The sequence below is a fragment of the Heptranchias perlo genome, chromosome 27 (assembly GCF_035084215.1).
Source record: "Heptranchias perlo isolate sHepPer1 chromosome 27, sHepPer1.hap1, whole genome shotgun sequence".
In the NCBI taxonomy this organism is placed as follows: domain Eukaryota; kingdom Metazoa; phylum Chordata; class Chondrichthyes; order Hexanchiformes; family Hexanchidae; genus Heptranchias; species Heptranchias perlo.
This window is the reverse complement of record NC_090351.1, coordinates 17,905,168-17,931,869: the sequence shown is the minus strand read 5'-3', so window position 1 is coordinate 17,931,869 and position 26,702 is coordinate 17,905,168. Positions and strand designations below refer to the sequence as shown.

Here is a 26,702-nt window from a genome sequence, read left to right as displayed (position 1 = left end):
CAAAGGACAGAATACGGTGGCATAAACACACAAAGCATATGTTTCTGAAATTTAGTTTGCTGCAAAAACTTGAGTATCTTTGATTTTCTTTTTTTTAGCAGTAAGATGATTTTAACTAGTACTTCGATTTTTGGGAGGATGGAGGGGGAATTCTGGGGCATATACAATACTTCAGTGCCCACAGTGAAAAATGATTGGATGCTTCCATCAGTCAGCTTGACCAGATAACTTAGGGATAATTAAATCACCAGATTTTTAAAAAAAGGCCACTGATGGCTGCATGAGCAACTTAGGTTACAGTTGTACTACATTACCTGTCTGAGGCCAATAGCTGCAAAATGCAAGTGCAGCCAGGATCAGAGTTATATTGCAGCTATCCTTGGCTGCAACTCAGACTCTGCCTGTGAGGAAATTGCTTGCTTGCATGCATGGATCTTAACTCCCCCTGTGGCTTTGTTCTTAGGAGAGAATGGACAACACTGTCTGTGTTCTTGTAATATTAAGATAATTCAATGCTAACTTTCTAAAATGCCCAGAAGATGTAATGGACCACCTGAGGAATTTTAAACCTTTTGTACTGGAGTTATGCTCCACCCAGTGCCAGACCCAGACAGTGTAAGATGGCCTTCTGGAACTTGGCTTTAGTGTGTTCAGATATCAGGATCAGAGCCATATTGTCATTTTAGCATAGATGCACATGCTAACCACTTTAACTCAATGCAAAAGCAGAAATATAACTGAAGCCCTGGGAGTGAGATTGAAAGCAGCATTCAACATTTGAAATTATCAAACATTGCGATTTTAATTTGAGATCCATTAATAGTCAATATTTAATAAGTTTGCCTTTTAGCAATTTGGATAAGGGATTTAATTAATGCATTTAGTTCATACACATAAGCACTTTTGTTTCAAGTTACTATTGTACAGGTAATATCGATGCATTTTTACATTATCACCAAGATTGAGCAACTATTTTAGAATTAAGCAAGTGTTAAGAAAATGTAACAGTTTTTACAACAGGTATTACATGCACTGCAAAATATTAATGTTTGTGAGATTTTTATTGCCTCTTCATATCTGAGATGCCAAAATAATTTATCAAAACACAAAGTTCAGCAAAGTCAATGTTTAATAGGTGGCTTATTTGGCAAAACTCATAAAATGTATCCAGCAGTGAGTTAGACACTGTGCATTATTATGGTTATCACAAAAATACGATGTGTATAATGAGGAGAATGGGGTAATATTTGATGTACTTGTACAAAGATATTCTTGCTTCACTCACCATTGAAATAAAGATCAGAATATTTGTATCAGTGTTGGCTCAGTGATAGCACTCTTGCCTCTGAGATATGAGGGTCATGGATTGAAGCCCCAGTCCAGAGATTTGAGAACGTAAATTTGGCTGACGATTCAGTGTAGTCCAGAGGGGGAATCCTGCATTGTTGGAGGTGCTGTCTTTTAGATGAAATATTAAGCTGAAGCCCTGTCTGCCCCCTCAGGAAGAGCAGGGGAGTTATCCTAGCCAAGATTTGTTCCTCAACCAACATGACTAAAACAGTTTATCTGGGCATTTATTTCAATGCAGGTTGTGGGACCTTGCTGTATCCAAATTGGCTGTAGCATTTCCCTATATTACAACAGTGACAACACCCAAAAGTACTTCATTGGCTATGAAGCGCTTCAGGATGTCCTGAGTTCGTTAAAGGTGTTATATGAATGGAAGTTCTTTCTTTAGCCTATGTACCCAGATGATTTTTAGAACAAAATGTTTTCTACACTGAAGTCTTCATAGGTCCATGAAGAGGCCCAGGGATTCAGAAGGTTGGTCCGTTGCACTATTTGCATCGCCTAATGCATAATGGCAGATAGATAATGGAACATTATGTAAAATCACAGTAAAAAAGAGAGCAGAAATCAATAAGGGAATAAAAGATGCAGGGAGGCAATGAGGGGTAGAAACAAGGGGAAAGACATCAATAGATAAATAATGGAGACACTGTGTTCAAGAAGAATGACAGAAGTGATAGCAGCAGAATTTAGCAGATAAACAAGAAAAGTTTGAAGGGGAAATCGAGGGTGAGAGGAATTACGAGTACAAAATATAAATGAACGGAAGAAGAAATGGGGAAAAGAGGAAAAGAAAAATAAATAGACAAAGAAAATTTGATAACAAAAAGAAAGACAGCGTTAGAGGGAAATAAAAAGATTGGAAAATCTATAACTAAATTAAATTAAAAGAGAAATAAGGAAAAGAGAAAGAAGAAAACATAGATATTATAGGTGAATGATAAATCAAAAAAGAACTTTGTGTAGTTGTGATAACAATGAAACAATGGACCATTCTCTTCACCGTTCCATAGAATTGATGTAGAAATACAAGTGATTGTATTACAAATTAGAAAATATTAGAAACTAAAGAATGAGAAATAATGAAGTAAAGCAAGAATTATACATAAACAATTAAAATATGAAAGCAGAAAATTCTGGAAATACCCAGCAGGGTAGACAGCATGCGTAAGAGAAAGGACAGGGTTAACATTTCAGATATAATCCTTCATCAGAAGTTTTTTTTTAAAAAGAACTGATGGACTTCATAGGAAACACATTTTTAAAATTATATACTTTTCTTTCTTTTTTATATTGTCTGTATTATATTCTGCCAAAGGTCACTCATTTATTTTATGTATATTTTCCTCACTCTTCTGTTTTGACCAGTAATTTGATGTTAAATTTCATGACCCAAGTCCATCACCATTGAATGGCACGTACCGAAACCTGGATTATGATCAGTTCAGTACACCGTGGATAAACTGTGTAAAGTTTTATTTTCTTCCCTTTCTTTCTTTAACAGAAAATACAGATGAATAGAAACAATTCAGTTTATTTAAATTCAGTATCATATAATGATAGCCATTTCATTCAGATAGTATTGTCCAGGCTCAGGGGACAGTTGAAAAGGTAGGTGTTACAGATTTTGCTCTGGGTTGCATTTTTCTTCCTTACACAACAAACAAAGGGTGTTTTGTATTTCTTTACCAATTCGACTGTTAATACCCAACAGAAATGCAAGCAGGCCATCTGCTTCAAAGTGCAAAAGCGTCAAATTTCACCCATTGGATTTCATTGTGGGGGACAAGCTAAAGTTTTTTTTAAAAGTCTCTGAACACAGACCAAAGCAAAGTTAGATAGTAACTTGAAGGAATCAAAGTGGAAGTTCTAGAATGACCAACCTCAAGTCCGGTCTTTCTTTTTTGATAACACCTGAGGTCACTGGAATCCCCACATGGATTGAATTGAACAATCTCAGCCCTCAGCATCAAAGAAACATAAGGTGATCACTAGAAATATCTTTATTTATTTGGGTATAACACAGCTTCCTGTACTTTATATTACATTTGTTATAATTATTATAATTTTTGTTTTCTGTGCCTTGCTTTTGTATCAACAGTCCCCTCACAGACATCTCTGTTTAGTGAGTTAGGAAGGGGACAGGAAGGTAGGCAGACAGGTACCTGATGCACATCTGCTTTTGATGTATAACTAATTTCTTTTTTTTGATGCATAGGTACCTTTTTTCCTCTCACATGCACGTCCAAACAAGTTAGGTGTATATGCGAGAAAGGGAAGAACTAAACACAATGCTCAGCTAAAGCTAAACATCATGGAAAGGTACATCCTCTATTATGATAACTAAACAATAAAACAAAGAGCCTTAAGCACTTTTGTTGGAAATATTTAATATCCCTCTTTATGCAGTTAAGCACACCTGTCTTTACACTTAGAGTGTGTGCCTCTTGCTGCCTCTTGAACTGTGGTTTGATTGTTCAGACATAAGCATAGGAGTCTCTTTTAGCATCTCACTCATCTCCAACTTTTAGCACGTCAAAAAGAGCTCTTTTAAGCAATGACCTGTCTTCAGAATTATCCTGAACTAATGCTGTCAATTCAGTTAGAATAGAAAACAAAACACAAATAATCTCCATCTTCTCATTGTTCAGAGTTCTTATGGGGATGATTTATTCCCTAGTGGTGGCTAAGCCCTTTCGACAGGAACTTGTCGGTAAATGCCTTGAATTACTGCCCATTTGGGAATATGGAATTTTCTGATGAGCCGCAGCCAAACTTACCACCAGCTGTAAATTAAGATACCTAATCAGCACACAACCGTGATAGTCACAGTACAGCACCTAAAAAAGGAGGAAATGAGCCTCGCGACCTCTATAAGTCATCAGGTGAGCAATAATCCAGATATGCTGAATTTGAAAGTTCATAATTGTGCTGCAGAAACCTGAAAGTCAAGGTTTATTTAGTTAGAGCTGGCCCTCATCATGGAGGAACATAGAAACATAGGAACAGCAGTAGGTCATTCAGCCCCTTGAGCCTGTTTTACCATATAATTAGATTGTGGCTGATCTGTAATATAACTCCATCTACACGCCTTTGTTCCATAACCCTTAATAGTTGTGCTTAACAAAAATCTATCAATCTCAGTTTTGAAATTTTCAATTGACCTAGCCTCAACTGCTTTCTGGGAGAGAAGGTTCCAGATTTCCACTTCCCTTTGTGTGAAGAAGGAGACACTATTGAACAGAATGCTGACCTTAGCGCTAGAGTGCAGCTCCTCAAATTCATATTTCTCCCAGCAGGCCTGGGAAGACATATCATAGAATTATGTGGAGTCTTCAGCACAGAAACAGGCCACTCAGCCCAAATGGTCTATGCCAGCATTTATGATCCACACAAGCCTCCTCCCACCCCTCTTCATCTAACCCTATCAGCATATCCTTCTATTTCTTTCTCCCTCATGTGCTTATCTAGTTTCCCCTTAAATGCATCTATGATATTCACCTCAACTACTTCGTATGGTAGCGAGTTCCACATTGTAACCACTCTTTAGGTAAAGAAATTTCTCCTGAATTCCCTATTGGATTTACTGGTGCCTATCTTATATTTATGGCCCCTAGTTTTGGTCTCCCCCACGTGTGGAAACATCTTCTCTACATCTACTTTATCAAACCTCTGCATAATTTTAAAGATCTCTATTATGTCACCCCTTAACCTTCTCTTTTCTAGAGAAAAGTGCCCCAAGACTATTGAACACAATCTTGACCAGAGCTGGACTTTGCAAAAGGTCATAAAATTGGTTCATGATGTAAAGAATCCAGCTAATTGCAAAATTCAACTTCCAGGCCAGGGAGATCATCAAAGAATGACCACAGTACCTAAAAGCTCTGGAGAACCCAGAAAAGGCAATGGCCCAATCATTTGGCTTCAAGCGTGTGATAGGGTGACAGAGTCTGATATAGAAGGGTAGACTGTGCAAAAAGGCTTGTAATCAGGGTAGGAGTGCTTAGGAGAGAATTTGCAGTTAATTCACCATGAGGGAATGTTTCTTTGATGTTATGAATGTACAATGGTCTGTTCTTAAACAGCCATCTGCAAATTTCTACCACTAAAGTCTAAGTGGGGAATTTCAGACACAGAGGCTAGGAATTCAGGTGCTCCCAATTTTGGGGGCATAGGGGATGCAGGGAACAGTCCCTGTGCCTGAATGGTGAGACTCGAGGCGCCTTGGACCTCATTTCCATTAAGCCGGCGAGCTGCGGAGAACAACAGGCAAATCGCTGGCAAAGCACGGTGGAAGATCAGGCCGCTGCTGGTCTCACAGTGGCCCTCAGGTAAGTGAGGAAGGCGGGGCAACCGGAAAGGGGGGCGTTTGTGTCGGGAGGTAGTGGAGGTAGTGGCAGTGATTAAGTGGGGGATCAGCGGCAATCGGGGGAGTGGGGGAATCATTGTCCGGCAGCGACCCACATTCTTTGATTGAGGTATCAGGAGCAGCATGCCTGGCTTCACATTCAGGTAACTATATTTTAAAAACTTACCACGTTGGTCCCTTGAAGCACCACTGTTAGGCTGCATGTAGTCCTGGTTTTCCTGAACACAACTGGCACCGGTTGCTTCAGGCAAACCAATCTTTCAGTGGGGACCTCAAAATGGTGTTAGGCCCCATATTAGCATATGCAAAGGGTCTAATGCCTGTTTCAGGTATGGGCACAGCATGATGATTATTTTGCCTTTACCAATATGGTGGACGGTGCACTTCCATCTTGTAATGAGCGTGTGCTTGCTGCCCCCTGCATTGGAAGCTTAGGAGGCCATTTAGCACCTGAAAAACAGGCGCTTTGTGACCGAATTTCTAGGCCAGAATGTCAGAACAAAGCCTAGCATTCTATCCCTGATATCAAAGAACCTAGGCTGCATATTCTTAGATGACAAACTATCAACTTCATCATGGCACACTGCACCATGATACTCTGCCTTCAGAGATTGCTGCTGATGCCTCCATCATCCTCTCACATCAAATTGAAGGTCCCCATTTCAATGAGCCACTTTCCATCAGTCGTATTGCTACCAAAAAGGGGAACACAGTGAGCATCTCCATAGATACAGAGCAAAAGAAGTACAACATTTTTAAGATGAATGTCACAAGGTACATAAATTAGAGATACATTTAGCACTTATTACACAAATAACAATGAATGGATTTAAATAACCATCTTTGCTTTTGCTACTTCTAGTACTTATAATTTTGACTGTACACAAAGCAACAGTAAATTCAATAATTGGAATGGGTGGATGGGACAAAAGGTTAAAGCCAACCTGTATTGTGGTTGATAATTTAATCTATCCTGCAACTGTTATATATAAGTCAAGGTGTAAACTTTCATTTGGCTGCATGGTTGGTACGATGGGGTAGTATGTGTAACCTGTTTTTTTGCCTGTACACAAGAGATTCTTTATCTGAAATGGGTGACAGATTAGGGTAAATTTTATCTTCCAGCCCAAAAGAGAGCAGGGGGGATGATTTCTGGGTGCAAAACCAGAAAGATAAGTGGGCGGGTCGTGATTAATGAGGCCCATCAATTGTATTTCTGGATTTCGCATCCGGCAGCCAGCCTGAAGGGGGGGGGGGGGCAGGGGAGAAGATCTGGTGCGGGGAGGGTGCCAGCGAGAAGATCGGGGGGGGAGCCGGGGCAAAGATGGGAGGGGCAGGGGAGAAGAACGGAGTGGGGGAGCAGAGTAGAAGATCGGGGGGGGCTGAGAGAGAGATGGGGTTCTGAGAAGAAGATTGGGGGACTGAGGAAGAGATCGGGGGGCTGAGGAAGAGATTGGGGGGCTGAGGAAGAGATCATCGGAGGTCGCTGGAGGTCAGGGGAAGAGTTGGAGTTAGGTGGGGTCCACCATTGGGGGGGGGGGCGGTCCACCATCATCAGAGGGGGGAGGTCGGCCGGTCGTGGGGGTCCTGTTGGCCAGGTGAGCTTGTTGGGCCTGAATGAAGCACTCATGCTCCTCCAGGCTCACAAGCAGTGCAATAAAGCCCCTCACCTCATGGATCCAGCCCTTCCTGCCTCCTTTCGCCTGAAATGAATGGGAAGTGATGGGAAACCTGAAAAGGTTAGGTTAAATTTATTTTATTATTCCAATACACAAAATATTAAGTATCTCAATGAGGTACATTGCCCTTTTAAGTATCGGCCCACTGGATTTAAGTGGGGGCGGGATTTTCTGGTGTCTGCTCTCCACACGCAGACAAACCTGCCTGGGTTAAATCCAGAAGCAGGCGTGTTGGAGCCGGGATGCCATCCCACGCTGAAAACTGAGTAATTTTACTCCCCACCCACCCCCAGCCCACCTTTCTTGGGGGTTAAAATTTACCCTATTGTCTCTAACCTCCCATTTGCCCATTATGTCCTCTGAGACTGGCTCAACTGAAGTAAATTCTATGTTGCTATTCTCATCATGTGTCCTGTTTAGTTCTGCTTTGGTGTAACATATGTGCACAACATGTACATACCATATGACTACTTGCAAAAATCAGCATGGTTAAAATAAATCATGTCTACCCATTAATTGGTTTAATTGCTGTTGTTAACCCATAAGTGGAAAAGCTTAACTGCTGTTTTAAACCTATGTCAAAAATTAAAAACCAGCATCACCGCCACTAAAATTAGACTTTATGCTTAAAGTTGTATTCTGTGCAAAACAGAACATTGGCAATGAAATTACCGGCAGGTAGAAAATCATCCCCAAAGTCTTTTTTAAATGTTAATTTAATAGTCATTAAATCCCCCATAGATTGAGGGTTTCTAATATATTTATAATTTCTGATGAGAAAAATAAAATTCTCGAGCTGTTTTAGGAGTTTTATGATAAAATTCAGTAACATTCCCCAAACCCACACAAGATATGACATTTTTATAGTGGACGACTGTCTGTGCCATCACAAACTAATTTGGACAAAGGTTGCACCAAACACCCTGAGTATTTCCATCACCAAAAGGGGAACACAGTGAGTGAGCATCTCCATCCCAAAGAGCTAGCAGCAGATCATGGTTAGTCTTGGGCAACTTTGTTAAATGTTGGCACCTGATTTCCCCCACTTTCTTGCTGAGAATGGCACTTAGTGCAGAAGACCAAAAAAAAAACAAATGTATCAAGCAACCATTTTTGAAAAATGACTAACTGATCTACCAGAGCATTGCTCATGTTAATTTGGGATCTGGAGCCCTCTACTGGGGTGCCCAACAAGCAGAGTCCCAGCACAATGAGTCAGGAGGCCAGGAATACGAATTAAGAGCAAGAGTAGGTCATTCGGCCCCTCGAGCCTGCTCTATCATTTGAAAAGATCATGGCTGATCTGATTGTGAAATCAACCCTACTTTCCCATCTACTTACTATAACCTTTGATTCCCTTGTTAATCAGGAATCTATCTAACTCAGCCTTAAAAATATTCAATGACTCTGTCTCCACTGCTTTCTGGGGAAGGGAGTTCCATAGACTCACCAACCTGAGAGAAAAAGTTTCTCCTCATCTCCGTCTTAAATGGGAGACCCCTTATTTTTAGACTGTGTCCCCCAGTTCTAGTCTCTCCCACAAGGGGAAGCATCCTCTCAGCATCTACCCCTTCAAGTTCCCTTAGGATCTTATATGTTTCAATAAGATCACTTCTCATTCTTCTAAACTACAATGTATATAGGCCCAACTTGTCCAACCTTTCCTCATAAGATAACACCCTCATCCCAGGAATCAGTCGAGTGAACCTTCTCTGAACCGCCTCTAAAGCAATTATGTCCTTTCTTAAATAAGGAACCAAAACTGCACACAGTATTCTAGATGTGGTCTCATCAATGCCCTGTACAACTGTAGTAAAACATCTCTGCTTTTATATTCCATTCCCCTTGCAACAAATGACAACATTCCATTTGCCTTCCAAATCACTTGCTGTACCTGCATACTAACTTTTTGTGATTCATGTACTAGGACACCCAGATCTCTCTGTATCTCAAAGTTCTGCAATCTTTCTCCATTTAAATAATATACTGCTTTTCTATTCCTCCTGCCAAAGTGGACAAGTTCACATTTTCCCACATTATACTTTCATCTGCCAAATTTTTGCCCACTCACTTAACTTATCTATACCCCTTTGCAGACTCCTTATGAGATCTTCACAACTTACTTTCCTGCCTACCTTTGTGACATCAGCAAATTTAGCAACCATACATTCGGTCCCTTCATCCAAGTCATTGATATAGATTGTAAATAGTTGAGGCTCCAGCACTGATCCCTGTGGCACTCCACTCATTACATCTCGCCAACCTGAAAATTACCCATTTATGCCTACTCTCTGTTTCCTGTTAGCTAACCAATCCTTTATCCATGCTAATATGTTACCCCCAACACCATGAGCTCTTATTTTGTGTGGTAGCCTTTGATGTGGCACCTCATCAAAAGCCTTCTGGAAATCCAAATACACCACATCCACAAAATCCCCTCTATCCACGTTGCTTGTTACTTCCTCAAAGAACTCTAATAAATTAGTCAAACTCTAATAAATTAGTCAAACACAATTTCCCTTTCACAAAGCCGTGTTGACGCTGCCTGATTGCATTGAGATTTTCTAAGTGCCCTGCTATCATCTACTTGTTAATAGATTCTAGAATTTTCCCTGTAACTGGCCTGTAGCTTTCTGTTTCCCTCCTTTCTTGAATAGAGGAGTTATATTTACTATTTTCCAATCTGATGGGACCCTTCCAGAATCTAGGGAATTTTGTAAAATTAATATCAATGCATTTACGATCTCTGCAGTCACTTCTTTTAAGACCCTAGGATGAAGTCTGTCAGGATCTGGGGACTTGTTAGCTTTTAGTTCTAATAATTTTTTCAGAACCCTTTCCCTGGTGATTGTAAATGTTTTAAGTTCCTCCCTCCCTTTCATCTCTTGATTCACAATTATTTCTGGCATGTTATTTGTATCCTCTACAGTAAAGACAGATGCAATATATCAGTTCAATTCATCCGCCATTTCCTTGTTCTCCATTATTAATTCCCCAGACTCTCTAGAGGACCAACGCTCACTTTACTTACTCTTTTCTTTTTTAAATACCTGTAGAAACTCTTACTATCTGTTTTTGTATTTCTAGCTAGCTTTCTCTTGTACTCTAATTTCTCCCTCCTTGTTATTCTTTTAGTCATTCTTTGCTGTTTTTTATATTCTGCCCAATCTTCTGACCTGCCACTAATCTTCGCGGCATTGTATGCTTTTTCTTTCAATTTGATACTATCTTTAACTTCCTTAGTTAGCCATGGATGTTACATCCTTCCTCTGGAGTCTTTCTTTCTCACTGGAATGTATCTTTGCTGAGTGTTATGAAATCTCTCTTTAAATATCTGCCACTGCATCTCTACTGACCTATCCCTTAACCTAATTTCCCTGTTCACTTTAGCCAGCTCTGTCTTCATGCCCTCATAATTGCCCTTATTTAAATTTAAAACATTAGTCTTAGACCTACTCTTCTCTCCCTAAAACTGAATGCGAAATTCAGTCATATTGTGATCACTGCTACCTAGAGGCTCCTTTACAATGAGGTCATTAATTAATCCTATCTCATTACACATCACCAGGTCTAGAATAGCCTGCTCTCTGGTCGGCTCTTGAATGTGCTGCTCTAAAAAACTGTCCCGAAAGCACTCTATGAACTCATCTTCCAGGCTACTTTTGCCAATCAGATTCTTCCAATCTATATGTAGATTAAAATCACCATAAATATCTCCTTTCTGCCTCATTTGCCACCTGTGATGGGCCTGAGCCCATTGTGAAGAGAAGGTGAAGAGAAATAAAGTGAACTAATCGAATCGCTCAAAGCATTTAAAAAAAAATCTCTGGCCACATTTTTCTCTCAGCCAGCTGAGTATAGGCAAAGGTACAATTTTTAAAAATTTGTTTGAGATGTGGGCATTGCTGGCAAGGCCAGCATTTATTGCCTATCACTAATTGCCCTCGAGAAGGTGGTGGTGAGCCGCTGCAGTCTGTGTGGTGAAGGTTCTCCCACAGTGCTGTTAGGAAGGGAGTTCCAGGATTTTGACCCAGCGACGATGAAGGAACGGGAATATATTTCCAATTTGGGATGGTGTGTGTCTTGGGGGGGAACGTGCAGGTGGTGTTGTTCCCATGTGCCTGCTGCCCTTGTCCTTCTAGGTGGTAGAGGTCACGGGTTTTGGAGATGCTGTTGAACCTTGGCGAGTTGCTGCAGTGCATCCTGTAGATGGTACACACTGCAGCCACAGTATGCTGGTGGTGAAGGGAGTGAATGTTTAGGGTGGTGGATGGGGTGCCAATCAAGTGGGCTGCTTTGTCCTGAATGGTGTCGAGCTTCTTGAGTGTTGTTGGAGCTGTACTCATCCAGGCAAGTGAAGATTATTCCATCATACTCCTGACTTGTGCCTTCTAGATGGTAGAAAGGCTTTGTGGAGTCAGGAGGTGAGTCACTCACTGCAGAATACCCAGCCTCTGACCTGCTCTTGTAGCCACACTATTTATGTGGCTGGTCCAGTTAAGTTTCTGGTCAATGGTGACCCTCAGGATGTTGATTGTAATGTAACTAACATGTAAAAATATGCAAAAATAAGTTTTAACTTGCCTTTAACTCAAACTTAAACTTTAATTTAACTTACATAGAACATTACAACACAGAAACAGGCCATCTGAGATCATCATATCTGTACCAATGTTCTTCTCCACATCAACCACCTAGTCCATACCCACTCACCTGTTCACTCCCTATACAATCCAATATTGCTCTTTTTCAGACAATAACAACTTGCATTTATATAGTGCCTTTAATGTAGAAAAACATGCAAAGGCATTTCACTGAGATGTAATCAGATAAAATTGGATGCTGAACCAAAGAAGGAGATATTAGGACAGATCTTAAAGGAGGAAGGGGAGGTGGAGAGACAGAGGGTTTATGGAGGGAATTCCAGAGACGGTTAGACAGCTGAAGGTATGGCCACCAATGGTTGGGCGAAGGGAAGGTCGAGGTGTACAAAAGGCCAGAGTTAGATGAATCCGCTCCATACAAATTAGTTAGTGGTTTATCCTTTAGGCTGCTAATTAACCTCTGGACATTTTTTGGGATATTTTCTTTCTTCTACAACTGAATTGTGACTTCTGCTAACAAGTTTTTGCTGGTGCTGGATTGCTTTTGACTGCCTTCAAAACAGTTTTATTGCAGTCACAGTAGTCTGTGAGGTTGGAAAATAAGGGGAGCAGCAAAGGAGAAAGGAGAGAGCAGGAGAAGCTGGGGGAAAAGGGACGAGGAGGGCACTGCACAGGAGGCCATACCCACAGCGGGTCTTCAGGGAACACTTCTCATACCTCAACTTCATTGAGGAGCAATGTGTCAGGCACCTTCGCTTCACCAAGGAGGCTATCACTGAGCTATGTCACCTGCTGCAGCCACAACTTGAGCCTCAAACCAGGACATTGACAGCTCTGCCTGTGGCTGTCAAGGTCACCATGGCTCTTAACTTTTATGAAACAGGCTCCTTCTAGGCTGCAGCAGGTGACATCAGTGACATCTCCCAGTTTGCTGTGCGCCACCGTATCCAGGACATCACAGAGACTGTCAGGAGGAACGCCTACATTGCCTTCCCAATATCAGAGCAAAGCAGGATGCGAGACAACAAGGCTTTGCCCGCATTGCAGGCTTCCCCAGGATCAAAGGTGCCTTAGAATGCACCCATATTGCTTTGCGTGCTCCCCATCACCAACCTGACATCTTTGTCAATAGAAAGGGATTCAACTACCACAATGGCCAGCTTGTTTGTGACCACAGGCAATGCATCATGCAGGTCTGTGTCGGTTTCTGGGCAGCAGACATGATTCATTCATCCTGTGCCAGTCCTCTGTGCTGCCTTTATTCAAAACAGGTCACCAGGTCATAGGTTGGCTACTGGGTCACAAAGGATACCCCTTGAGACATGGCTCATGACTCCTTTCAGGAACCCAGGCACAGCTGCAGAGTTAGCCTACAAGAGTCATCGTACAATTAAAAATATCATCGAGCAGACCAGCTGCGCGCTCAAGCATTGCTTCCACTGTCCAAGCTTTGTAGTACAGCCTTGATGGTGTATCCAGATTTGTGGTTGTGTGCAGCATAACTTCACGATAATGAGGGACCAGTCCTTACCACCACCTGGGCAACAAGACGTGCAGTAAGAGCAGCATGAAGAGGAGGAAGAGCAGGAGCAACAATTGGCCACCAGTGCCCCTAGCTGCCAGAGATCTTCGAGAGCAACTCATCCAAGAGTACTTCTTGCCAACCATCCCTTCCATCCCCAATACACCAACAGTCTCGCAATACTTACCACTCCCATCCTTACAACCACCATCCGAATGTCATCCTTCAGTCCAGCCTTATGGGCCTTGCCCTCAGTTCACTACAAGTATTATCAACACCAGAAAAATTAATCCAACAACTTAATTCCATCTGGGTATAATAGTTAACAGGAATAATTAAGAATCACCAATCTGAAAGCTTTTACTGTCTGCCTTGTGAGCTCTTTTACCCATCATAGTGCTCCTTCAAAGTATTTCCCCAGTGGTTACAGCTTGCGAGATTGAAGGCTGCTGAATGTCCATTGAGGACATTTCTAATGGCCGTGGTGGGTGATCTCAAGCAGCTCTGGGCCTTGAGGGCCCGGTTGCAGACTATAGCATCTCAGCGAGGGTTGGGTCAGTCTAACACAGCCGGCTATGTGAAACTAACAAGGGCACTGGCAGAGTGGGTGGTGAGGGAGCAGGCGTTTTATCATCCTGAGAGAGGACTGCAGGTGCCTCTACGATGGAGCTAAGGCTGCTCTCCTGAGACTGGGCCTCAGCCCTCCTATGGCTCTACACAAGAACAGAGTGCAGGACCGATGTGATTGGAATATCACATCAACTCTGGCTCACAGATCCAACATGGCAGCAGTTTGAGCTTCTATAGCACCAGTGAGTCATAGAACAACTTCCCAATGCTACCGAAGCCTGGCAGGCCTCATAACTGCTGCAACACCCTATAAATCCCATCTCCTCACCCCTGATGTACCCATGTACCTCTCCCCAAACTGCTTCCTTTGTATCTTGGACTTTGAAAAATGAAAGAGATTACATTTTAATGCAATGGTAAAGGAATTTATAATAATGCCACTCATTTACAGTATTCACAAAAACAAAATGGTGAGTCATGGAGCTAAATCCACAAACACCAGCAATAGTCCCAGATTACCATGTAAAAAATGAAATTTGAATTAATTCAGTCCCTGTAAAGCAATGATACGTTTTGTGTATTATATAGCATAATACACTTATGCAAAAGCAATGTAACCTGCATTTCACTTTGATCTATGCCATAGGAGATCCACTGAAGCATCACAGAGGTGGCCAATTGCTTCCTTGGTGAAGCACAATCTGCAGATGCACAGGTCCTTTGACAATGCCTTAAATGACATTCGTTCCTTGTATACTCTTTATTTTGGGTGGCGGGAGTGCGGGGAGTGATGTTGTAGCGAGATTGGTCTCCGAACATGATGCTTCAAGTGACATGCCTGCTCCCTCTGCTCCTCCTCCAGGTCATCCCTGATAATCAAGAACAGGGGAGTGTCCAGCGGATAGGCCATTATGATGTTTACACCCTCCTAACACGTAGAAAGAGGTGTGGATCCTGAAATTAATTGCCTTCAGACACTAACAGGACTCTGGATGGCAAAACTAGAAAGAAAAGACTGCCAACATTGAGAAAATTAGAAAAAGAAAACCCTTGAGAACAATTTCCAGACTGCTGGGGTGAGGCTCTACAGTTTTAAAGGTCCCTTTATTGGCCTCCCAGGTTGAGAGTCATGTGAGGGCCATAAATCACATCAATACCAGGTCACTCACGCTGTTATTTTTCAGTCCAAGTGGCTGCAGTGTAAATTCAAACAAATTGGCGATCGCCATTGACTGCAATGATGGGCTGAGCGACGAGAACAAACTTTTATCGGCTTAGGCGAGGCATTTACGGAGCGGTGCAAATATCCCAGCAAATTATGGCACAATGCAAGTAATGGCAACAATCACTTACTTCATTATTTCCTGGAACTCTTACATATCAATAATGGCACTACATCATTCCAGCAAATTCAGGCCCATTAAATTCAAGTGGGTATATGGCACACTTACCCTAGAGGAGTTTCAGGTTTTATTCTCCCACTGGTGCAACATCAAAAACCAAGAAAATTAAAAAAAACTTAGTTAAAGGTTTGATCCACATCTGTTGTATCTAAGCCATATTATTACAATAGTAAAGTTACAAACAGGTGGCTTGAATATTAAATACCTCTGGCTTTATTCAGGCTTCACAATTATTCCCAGACATTCACTGCACATCTGCTATACTCCACCTAACTTTCAATCTTTAAAACATTAAACTGTACACTTTGGAACAGAGCTTGCTTGTGATATTCTGTAATTGGTGTGAAGGAAACATATTCATCTGATGTTTGTGCATTCAGCAGGCTTGCTTGTTTTTTTTCCTGATTCTATAATTTCATTAGATTTGTTGAGTGAGTTATCCACTCAGTATTCTCTCAAATGGGTTAGAATGAAAAGAGTTGAAGGCAACTTTTTTTTTCCTCAGGAAAGGTAAATGTTTTAAAATCGAAGCCATCATGAATTCTAGCTAACTGTTAGCATTGGCTCAGTGATATTACTCTTGCCTCGAAGTCAGAAGGTTGTGTGTTCAAGCCCCAATCCATGAGACTTTGAGTATATAATCTAGGCTGATACTTCTATCTTTTGTAAGAGATATGAAACTGAGGTCCAGTCTGCCATCTCAGGTAGATGTAAAGAATCCCACGGCAATATTCAAAGACGAGCAGGTGAGTTCTCTGGGTGTCACGGCCAATATTTATTCCTCAACCAAATCATTAAAACACATTACCTGGTCATTAATTGTGTTGCTTTTTGTGGAACCTTGTGTATGCAAATTGGCTGTCATGTTTCTCTACATTACAACAGTGACTAAATTTCAAAAGTACTCTGTTGGCTGTAATGCACTTTTGGACATTGAGATCATGAAAGGTGCTATATAAATGCAAGTTTTATCTTCTAAGAACAAAAAAAAAATTGCTTTGAAGCTGTAGGTACTAAAGCAGCATCTAATGGATCAGTAAGCAACAGAATGTATTCCTTTACAGAGAGTGTTGAGCTGAGGAAGGTCACAGTGATTGAAGATGTGAGCCAGATAATGCAGAACAATGCTCTTCATTCATCAGAAATGCTATGAACATTTATGATCAAAATGTGCAGTTTTTCAAATATTTACTCTAAATATTTAAATGTGGATCACCTCTATGTGTGTAGTTTAAAAATACACAATTTTTAAATAGGTTTACTTATGGGGTTCCATATGGCTGATTGTTCGTTGCCCATTTCCTTCAGCAGCCAGTACAGTAGATATATTGCAGGGTGATGCCAATGTGTCTACTCTACTGTTTGCTGAAGGTGGTCCTTTTGAACACTTCAATTAATGATACTAGTGTTAGTGGAATCAATTTCTTGCATCATTTGTGCATGTGTTTCTTTTAGACTTTGGTAAGTATTTCTGTATTTTAGCAAATATTCAGCATTGCCTTAAAACAGAAAGAAACACCATGGTTAACCAACTCCATTGACAACAGTGTTTGGAAGTGCACTCACCTCATGGACCCTCCTTGCAGACATCAGCTCAGTGCTTTTTCTCCACTGCTTGTTGGAGGAAATAAGTAGTAAACAGGACTTCAGGATGGAGACCTTTAACTATGAACATTTTACAAAAAATACCTAAAAAGCAAAGGCTAGGCACATGAAGGTGAATACACTACTAGTACTATATAACTTTTGGCTATCATAGTAATTTATGAGTAGAGTCTCTTTTTATCTTACAATTGAAAATTCAATTTCACAAAATCACAACATGGCATGAAGAAGGAGTTTTGGCCCTCATCCTTCTAGAATCACAACTCTATCATCTTGCCATTACAGCATTTAGCTGTTCCTCAAATGATTTGTAGTCAGAGTTATATTTATATCCTGAGTGGAGGTAATTCTGGTGAGCTAAAACCCTTCAAAATAATCAAAAAGGCTAATGGAATGTTAGTCTTTATATCTAGAAGGCTAGAATATAAAGGGGAGGAAGTTTTGCTACAGCTAGCCCTAGTTAGAGCACACCTGGAGCATTGTATACAGTTCTGGGCACGGCACCTTAGAAAGGCTATATTCGTCTTGGAAGGAGTGCAACGCTCCAGAATGTTACCAGGGCTCCAAGGGTTAAATTATGAGGCGAGATTACATAAATTAGGCTTGTATTCCCTGGAATATGGAAGGTTAAGGGGTGATTTGATTGCAGTTTTTAGGATTTGGAAAGGAATTGATAGGGTGGGTGAGTCTAGGACAAGAGGACATAGCCTTAAAATCAGAGCCAGGTGATTCAGGAAAGAAGTTAGGAAACACTTCTTCAAACAAAGAGTGATAGAAGTGTGGAACTCTCTCCCGCAAAAAGCAGTAGATGCTAGCTCAATTAATAATTTTAAATCTGAGATCGATAGAATTTTGCTAGCCAAGGATATTAACGGATATGGAGCTAAAGTGGGTAAATTGAGTTAAGATACAGATCAGCCATGATCTCATTGAATGGCGGAACAGGCTCGAGGGGCTGAATGGCCTACTCCTGTTCCTATGTTCTTAATTCAATTCTACTTACAGCAGATCAATTAGGATGACTTTTGTGGATAACAACCCGCATTAGAAAGCTTGTTATCATAGGGACTGTAGATTGTAGAGTAAAGGAAGAAAAAATTAGATTCTTAAAATGTAATCTGAGACACAGAAGAATCGAATAACTTATATCAAGTTGAGTTTGTAAGCTGCAATCGGAGTATAGTGGCTGATATAATATATTCAGCTGTACCATGGGCTGCATTTTTCACCCCAGGAGATTCTGTTCACATACACATATACAATAAAGCTCAAAGTTATTCAAAGAATAATGATGATCAATACAATAACTCTTTTCAGAGTTAATAATACACGTACAATCAAAAAACTATTTAATTATCAAAAGTTATATAACAAGGTACATAAACTAATCAGAGAAGGTCACCTGAAATGTATTTATAGTATGTAATAATTGTTAGTTTAGAACCAGGTCACTACTGTTCATAACCAGACAAGAAGGCCATAGATGCTTTGCAGAATGAATTATATCTTCTTGCTATCTCATTCAGCAAGAGAGGCTTAATTAGGAGGCATTCCTTTGCATCTTATTGTGCAGGCTTGACGCTGAGACTCAATTGGCAAACTAAGTCCTAGCTTAAACACGGCATGAATTTTAGGGATACAAATCTAGGTTTATTCAGGATTTGGCTTTGCTTTTGTGATCCTAAGATTAGTATTTTAATTGGCTGGTACTGCACCAATGAAATGGACATACACGTATCAGAGAAACCTTCAGTTCAGCTTTTGTAGGCGATTTCGTAGAAGCTGAGAGAATATCTTGTTTCCTTCATCAGAATACTTATGTATGATTGCTACTGTGTAGGAAATCACATTAGTGACAATCTTTGTAGTTGTGAGCTTGTCTGGAGGATGAAACAGCTCATTTTCATTTATTCTGCATTTAACCATAGGTTACATACCATCAGTAGAAGTAAATGTAGACAAGATATTTAGCAATGGTTGCTAAATTATGTTGCTGGACTTTTCTTCACAAGTACTTGGGGGTAATTTTGACTTTGGACAATAGTTTAAAATGCATGATATTGGATCAGCCGCCCATTACACATCTCTCCTGATTTTTTATTCCATGGAAATGCTTCCAATGCTTGCATATCCTTGCCATAATACAGAGACCAGAACCGGACACGATATCTTCAAGTGTGCCCATACCAGTTCATTTCTCATTAGTGACTATTCCGTGGTGTTGCAGTCAGGGAGTGGCTCCTTGCTGGCCGTGCGCAAGGTCCGTGAATGAAGTAGGTAGGCCTCAGTGCACTTGGTGCTGAATTTGCAATTCTGTGGAAGGAAAAAGTTTGGCAGTTTTTGATGCAGGGCTTCTAGCATGCACTGGCCTCATTAGTAGCTACAAAATTAAGTTAATTCATTATAATTGGTCCCACAACAAATACTCTTTGGTGTTTTGCGGTGCTGCTCCTAATTTGCTGAGCACCAGTATAAAATGGGGCCTGGGAGGCCATCCAAGCTGTGCACTTCAGAACTCCATTATTAAATCCTAGCTTGGCTGATTTTTTGACACTTGGATCTTTCCTGCTGTTTTTAAGTTGCCAAAGTGAACTTTGTGCATTATACATCTTGCATTTGTTTTTTCTGCTGTGCATTGTTGTTTCTTTTTGCAATTCAGCACTCCTATAGTGCACACCTCCAAATGCAGCATTCTTGCTGTCACCAGCTGCCCCTGCAGTTGCAAACACTGTGAAAATCTATGAATTCCCTGTCTATAAACTGCTGCTATGAATGCAGTTGTTGGGCTTGTTAAATGCCCTACCACCTTTTTCAGAGCACCTAGCAATCCCTGGTGCCAGTTTTATATGGGTGAGAAGAAGAAACCACGTAAATGAAGTGGCAAATGGGGCACGTAATGTCATGACATTATTTTCACCGCATTTGCAATGATTCACCCAAAAATGGGTGGAACATCTAGGCTACTTTATTTGACGTACAGGTGCATAACTCTGATGTAGCTGTAAATTGGACTAAATACTATAGGTTATTATTAGCTGGAATAGTAGAGATGATGAATTTTTCTCTATGGTATGATATTGAAACTATTAATATCTGCTTTATTGACAGAGCTGCCTTCAAAGAAATAAAAAGGTGTAAAACACAAGAATCTTTTAGTGAAGGGCACTTAATGAGATTGAACAAGTAAAAAGAAAGGCTCATCTGTTTCATCTTAAGAAATTCTTCCACCTCAAGAAGCTGTAAGAAAACCTGGAAGAGATTTTGTTGGACTGCTCGTTTCACCTGGAGAAAGCTTAACATTTCAAAATGGTAAATGAATCCCTTGTGGACTGTTTCTTGGCTACTATAAAACATTAATTTGTAAATAAATCGAAATTAATTATTTTAGCCTCTGTGAAAAGAACTTAGTATTTGATATTATTCACCTTCCTGATTGACAGGAAGCATAGAGAGAATTCTACACGGATTCCAATGTGAGCGTTACTGCTAAATAGGGTAAATGTTAGTTTTATGCTAGGCAATCGAACATAACTCCAACAGCAATAACTTGCATTTATATAGCGCTTTTAACGTTAGTAAAATGTCCCAAGGTGCTTCACAGGAGCATAATCAGAGAAAAGAATTTGCACTGAGCCAAAGAAGGTGACATTAGGACTGGTAACCAAAAGCTCGATCAAAGAGGTAGGTTTTGAGGAGCGTCTTAAAAGGAGGAGAGAGAGAGGTGTAGAGGCAGAGAGGTTTAGGGAGGGAATTCCGTATCATGAGGAGTGCAGCCACTCATAGTTAGCCTGGCCCATTTGAACAGAATCAGTGTTCAAAAAGCCCAACTGTAATAATTGAAATTGCTGTAAACTCTCAAATTATCCTTTATCTTGAAAATTCTAGCCTAATCCATGATTACTATTATAATTTTTGGCATGCCACTAGTGATCTTGTTGCCCATATTACACGTCTCTTGATTTCTGCTCTTGAACACTTTGATAAATCATCGATCATTGCCTTAGACGGTGGCAAATTTTTTGACAGAAGCAAGCACCAAGCATTTCTAAACAAGGTGGCATCATATCATCTCCCTCTGAAGCTATGTTCATGGCTATCTACTTTCCCACAATAGAAATCTTTAATATTTTTATCAAACTAATTTTCTGAAATTAAAATCATTGCTTTTTCAGTTTAGGAAAAAAGTGAAAACAAGGTTATCAAAATAAGAATCAGTATTTATAGTATTGTCAGGAATTGCATTCAAACTGCTGACATCATTATAGGGTCATACCATATTTAATTTTTTGTTTGTTTCTACAGTTAATACCACATGTCACACTCCCAGACTGGAGGCTTGTTTGTTTTCAAGTTGGAAACGACTTCTGTGAGGTCACATAACTTAAGGTCACAAGATTGGAGTCACGAGCATCACGAAACCTTTCCGTTTATTAATTATCATTGAAAGAAAAACACACACACACTATGGGAGAGTCTGTCAGAAACTGAGAACCCTCCTGATGTGGGAACACATGAGCATGAATATCACTTGGGGGAAACAGTTTTCAGTAAACCCTGTTAGATGCAATATACTCTCAAACTATTTCACACAGGAAAAAAAAATCATATAAAAAATCTGGAAAAGTTTTGCTTGCCCAAATATTTAGATCTCTTGCATAACAAATTTGAGTTTGAGTGCACAAGTTGGCACCATCCTACAACATTTGGAATTATTTTGTGCCTGATGTGTGTAGTAGTTTTTTTTTGCTCACTAGAGCAGAAATCAGAGGCATTGGATGCTTCATAATAATCCCATTCTCTTCTCACAACATTGATTGCAAAATGTTGCGAAGACTTACTCGTGACTATAGTGAGCAAATGCTTTTGGAGGTGACCCTGAACCTGAAATTGCATTGTGGATACAAGCAGGTGAATCTTAGCACATTGATCTCAAATTCCACTCTCCAAAATTTTAGTGGAGGATGTTAACACACTTATTTCAAACAGGTTAACATCTCTGACTGCATTAGCATTTGTGTACTAGTATCCCACAGCATAATCTCAGGATCCTTGAGAATAGCAGTACTTAATGTGAGTAGGAATGCTGTACAGTTACTGTCTATAAAGGTATTTGTAAGCTATAAGCACCTCGGGGCTCCAAAGTAAATTCAGAATGTGATTAGTTCTTCCATTTCTTTGGGTTAGAAATTGCATTTTGGATAAGACTCAAATAATGATAAAACAAATCTACCAAATGATGAAGTTGACAATTGTAACAGAATCCAGCTTTCTGAGTTCTTTAGAAGACTAAAGACAACAATTGGCCTGGTAGTAGACACTCACAGGGCTCAATTCTAAACCTAATTTTAGTCTCAACTTTTCCCAATCACAATTGGAACCTTGGATTATTGGATTTTAAATATTAACCCCAATTGCTGACAGAAGTTATTTCATCCTGATTATAATTCCGACAATATGGTTGGACTTGTAATGAACAACAATAAAATGTGTATAGGAAACATTTATTTAAACACAGAAACTATTGCCCTGATGGCTCAGCTGGTTTAGGCATCGAGTAGCTAAGTCATACCAACCACTGAGATCTCAAGTCCAAACTCCAACCTAAGCCGAGTTAGCTGATTGAAGTTGGGGCAGTACAATTGCCTGCAGTCCCCCTGGGTTAGGGAGGGGAAATCAGCCAAGTTTCTCACTGCAAATCATTATAGAACAACGTCTGTTGAATGTGCATGTTCATGGATGTTGGGTGAGAAAAGAATCAGGCCTGCTGTCAAATAGTTTGCTGACACTCACTACTTATGATCACGCATGAACGCTGATCAGAGGACTGTGATGTTGGAGGTTATCTGGCACCCATGGAACCATAACCTGGCAAGGAGTCAACGCCTTCAACAGAGAAGAAGGCAAGGAAGGGAAGAGAAAAAAAATGGCCGAAAAAAAGGGACGGAAACAAAAAACATGAGGAAACATAAATGCATATTAATAAAGCTACTGCAACTTGATACAACTTTGAACAAAATAACAACAAATATAAAAATACAACTTCTTATCTTTCTCTAATTTACCAGGTGCAATCCCGATTCTCAGGAAAACAAAAACTGAGTCAAAATTAAACCCAATTATTTTTGAGGATTGGGCTACAGTGCTCAAATCATTAGATAAAGAGATTTCACTTTAAGAAAATAGACTGAATAAATACCAATATTGTGTTATGAAATCTGCTACAGAGACTGTGACGTATTGTGACTCTGGGCTGTGATTCTAAAAATGCAGCTGTGTTAATTTTTGATTCTAATCAATTATTTCAGTTGCTAACAGTGATTCTTTACATTAGGATTTTTTTCTTTAATTTAAAAAGATAGTTATTTAATTATATAAATGTAGCCATCTTGTACTGGTTGTTAATCGGGTTAATTGTTGCCAGCTGGATTCTGCATTTTTATTGTTACTTTTCATGCTGCTTGAGGCAATTTAAAGTGATGTGACAGTTCTAATCAGGAATGATCCCATGTTATGCAAATGAAACATTTCTGTGAGTATTTTCTTAATTACTTTAATTGTCAATACATAGGTATTTGAAAGGAAAAAATGTTTATTGGGAAACTAAGCCTAAATGATGGTATCTTTCTTTTCATTGAAATATTCACTATTTTCTCCCAGATTCAGGAACATAGGAACATAAGGAATAGAAGTAGGCCATTCAGCATCTTGGGCCTGCTCCGCCATTCAATTAGACCATGGCTGATCTGCACCACAACTCCACTTTCCTGCCTTTGTTCCATATCCATTGATACCCTTACCTGACAAAAATCTATCTATCTCAGTCTTGAAACCTCCAATTGTCCCAGCATCCACAGCTTTTTGGGAGAGAGGGTTCCAGATTTCTGAAGGAATGGACTCATGCTGGCATGTGGCTTCGGAGAGAGCAGAGATCCTCTGGTACCTCACAAAAGTGATCATTCTCCATGTGTAAGCCTAGACAGTAAGTGCTGCCGCCTGTTCAACCATCATGACTGAGTCAGACACTGTTCTCACCCAATGTCAACACAGTTGCATTTCCCAGCAGTGATCACTAGATAGTGATCAGGAGCAGGAACTCTGGTTAACTTTTCTCTTCCAACCACAGGAGCATCAAGGCTAACTGTAGTATCCTTACCACAACTCAAGCTGAAATCAACTAATTCAGCAGACACAGGGATCAAACATAGGACCGTTGTGATTTGTATGACTCAGTTCCACATTACATTTTACATTTATTACTGCACCATTCGGAGAGCATCAATATTTAATTTTCTGTCTAATTAATTACTGTGATATATTCTCATCTGTTTCTTTGCTCACTTATTTAGGTCTTCCACATTGTAAATAATATTTTTCCTGGTGCAAGTTGTGGGTAAATGATATCACTGAAATGAAATATGGGGGTAAATTTTAACTTCAAGCCTGGTAGGGAATTGGGTGGGGGGGGTGGGGGGGAGATTTCCAGGTGTGAAACCCAGAAGGTAAGTGGGCAGGTCGTAATCAGGCCCATCAATTTAACTTCCGAGCTTCATACCCAGCAGCCAGACTGATTGACAGGCTGGCTGGCTGTCGGGCAAGAAGGCCTGCTGCAGCAGCCTGCAGCTGGGGATCGGAGGGAGGGAGGGAGGGAGGTAGGGATCATGGGCCAGGGAGAAGATTGGGGGGCCGGGAAAGAGATTGGATTAAGCTGTGCAATAAAGGCACTCACCTATTGGATCCAGCCCTTCCTGCCTGCTTTCAGCTGACATGAATGGGAAGTGATAGGAAACCCGAACAGATAAGGTTAAATTCATTTTAATTGTCCAATACACAAAATATTAAGTACCTCAAGTATTTCAATGAGGTGTATTGCCCTTTTAAGTATCAGTCCTCTTGCTTTAAGTGGGGGCAGGACTTCCTGGTGTCTGCTGTCCACAGGCAGACAAACCTGCCTGGGTTAGACCCAAGAGTGGAGCTAGGATGCAGTCTCAATCCAATGAGCTGTTATTTGGGCCCATCTATTCTTGAGGGTTAAAATTTACCCCATGGAGTCTGTTTGCTACTTTGCTTTATTACTTAAATGGGAATTATGCCCTAAGTTTGGGCTCTGAATCTGTGAATTTACATGGGGTAATTGTTCAGTATTAAAACTGGACTTTGCTCCTTTTCATAACTTAATTTAGTGGTGAGAATCTGTTTTTATTCTCTGTTCTTTTTACTAGCAACCAGAGAAAATGTTTACTTGATTTAAACATTTTAGACAGTGATAAATATCACAATGTTCTGCACTGGATTACACTGACAAATAGAAAGTCAGCTTGAGCAGGTGGTGAAGTTTTCATTGCAGTATTTGGATGTAAATATTTTTTAAAATATTATATTGAAGGGTAATATGGTCAATGCAAAAGAAGTTAATTTGAGATTGTTACTTAAGAAATTGTTAACATCATCTTGAAAATTGCAATTTTTTTTATACAAATCACACACCGCCAATTTTTTCCCTCACTCCCATCATAGTCTGCTGAACTGCTCAGTGACTCACTAGTGTCATAATCAGCTGAGCACATGAACATTTAATATAGCACTATAACGTTTAGCCAGCAGTCCAACTCCATTGCACAAAGTATGACAGAAAATAAATTTTCACTACTATAAACTGCAGTCTCCCTCCATTGCACATATTCTATTTAATGCATTGGTAACTGGGGAATTGATAGTACATAGAAACGCAACTTGTGTGGTCTGAGATGTGTTTTTATTCCTCGCAGGTAAGATTTCACCTGTATTCCAAATCAGTCAGTGAAATTGCAGCTGCCTGCTAAAACTTGACTTAGTTACATACCAATGTGTATTACGTCTATAGACCGAATAAAAAGCCAAACAAATAGGGAGAAGGATGCCAAGTAGTCATTTTTTTTAAGTTAATGTCCTTTAAGTTTGACAAATTTCACTGAATCAGTTACACATTCAAGAATTGGGTCCTGCCATATTTACTACTGCAATCAATTACCAAATTCAACATTAGACATCCCAACATACTCTCATAATGTAACCTCACAGATTCATAAATTATTCTTGCTCTGCTAGAATAGCCTGCTACATGGCAGATAGAGAGAAAAGAATTATAGCTATTGACGTGTGTAGCTATTGATACAAACAAACCATGTTGAAATTCTCCTTCTGGTTCCACTTTTGCTGTCAACATGAAGAACTGTTGAGCAACATTGGTTGCTTGAAACAATTGGTGCATTTAAACATCTTGCCAGTTATGCAAAGTGCACATTCAACTTTAGCTTTACAAAAGGTTATTAGAATCAGCTGTTTACTTGTAGAACCCCATGGTCTGAAATATTTGTCTGAAGCTATTAGTTTTTACATATCTCAAATATTTTTCTGTACGAGTCTGAAGAGAAATTGACTATTTCTCCACCAGCATATTTTCTGTTGATATTGATTTAAAAAATGTAGATGTGAGTAAAATGGTGAGCAAGACTGGTGACAATCAACTTCTCTTGTGTTTTTACTGCTCCTTTGAGTCTTACTTCCAAGTTAAAATGTGTTTAGGGTAGTTAGTCCACCAAAGAAAAAAACACTTGTTCGAGA

At 40.1% G+C, this 26,702-nt stretch overlaps 1 long non-coding RNA gene across 1 annotated transcript; it reads left to right on the top strand.

The window, feature by feature from the left end:
• The first annotated feature begins 3,581 nt into the window (after positions 1 to 3,581).
• Positions 3,582 to 24,488, top strand: LOC137344685 (uncharacterized). The gene is made up of 3 exons (XR_010968435.1): positions 3,582 to 3,672; positions 20,211 to 20,411; positions 23,760 to 24,488. It is a non-coding gene; the product is annotated as an uncharacterized lncRNA (long non-coding RNA).
• The last annotated feature ends 2,214 nt before the right edge of the window (positions 24,489 to 26,702 follow it).